This window comes from Echinops telfairi, unplaced genomic scaffold (genome assembly GCF_000313985.2).
Source record: "Echinops telfairi isolate 266 unplaced genomic scaffold, ASM31398v2 ScPeMD7_60;HRSCAF=208, whole genome shotgun sequence".
In the NCBI taxonomy this organism is placed as follows: Eukaryota; Metazoa; Chordata; class Mammalia; order Afrosoricida; family Tenrecidae; genus Echinops; species Echinops telfairi.
The window spans coordinates 3,144,497-3,145,894 of NW_022103958.1; positions in this window are offsets into that span (position 1 = coordinate 3,144,497).

Below are 1,398 nucleotides of genomic sequence, written 5' to 3' on the forward strand. Positions count from 1 at the left end.
ATTAAAAAAAACTAGAGCTAACAAAATAATAAATAAATAAATAAATATTTTAAAAACTAGAACTGATAGGGAAAAACTGGTGTCATTTTGGGAATCACTAGTTCAAATATACTAGGTCAAATATACCTGCAGTCTAATGTCTACAGCACCAGTGTTATTATTATTATTGCTAGGTTCCAATTTTTCTAAAACATATATAATACTTTATTAAACACCATCTTTATAAGAAACACAAGGAAAAATGAAAGTAAAACGGCCTTGCAGAAGAGAGGAAACTGAAGAGCAAACAACTCTCAGTAACATTATAACCTCAAACGTAGACTTAGAGAATAGACTGTACAAAGGACCAGAGGTAAAGGACCAGAGGTAAACAATCTCTCAATTATAAGGTTATGCTACTGACAGTTTCTTCGATCCATGCTTTTACTAGTGATTAAAGATTGATAAAATTAGCAGCTATAATAATCTCAGGAATCCCCTGGACAGAAGATCGCTCTAACTTTAATTACATACTGAAGAGGGCCCTTGATGAGGAAGGACACAGTAGCTGCATCATGGTGCTCAGCTTTCTGAGAAGCTACACTTCTTTCACGTATGCCCATGATATATCCAATACCACCAGAACTCAAAAGCACCTGATTCCCCTGCCTTCCTTATTTCTTCTCCAGTTTCCACATGTAAAATGAAAGCCAAGTGACTGCCATCGAGGCACTGCCGACTCCTAATGACCCTAGAGCTCAGGGCAGAGCTGCTCCTGTGGGTTTCCAAGATTGTAACTGTTATTGGAGTTAGAAAGCAGTGACTGTTGGAGGTTTCAACTGCCGACCTTTTGGCTCGCAACCCAATGTGTAACCAGTACACCACCTGGGCTCCTAACGGCATATAAGGCAATTGAAAATACCATGGGTTGGGTCAGGCACTTCTTCCTGTTCAAAGTGGCATCTTTGCTCTAGTCTTTATGAGTATGATGCTCAAAGCAATTTTTTTAATCGTGAAGGTAAACTAATGTTCAGTTTTAACAAGACTTCAGAGATATTTTTGTTTAAGATTTAAAGATGATCACAGGGCATGAGTTTCAGATATCCACTCACTCAGTAGATCCATAAAATCCAGAGCCCATAAAAACGTGAAATGTTTTATTCTTTGTTTTCCCCCTTTTGATCAGAATTTTTCTAAAGAATCTTTTATCATGAATGTTACCTGGACACCATCCAGACCTCGTCTCAAGGAGGCAGTTGTTCATGGAAGCAATGAGCTTCTATAATTGCCATATATTCCAATAGCCATATATTCCACATCTTCCTCCCATTCCTCACTCTCCTTCTTCCTATCTTGATCTCAATTACGGTGCTTTGGTTGCCCACTTCCAATTTTTTAAGATCTCTGGCACCAGGCAAT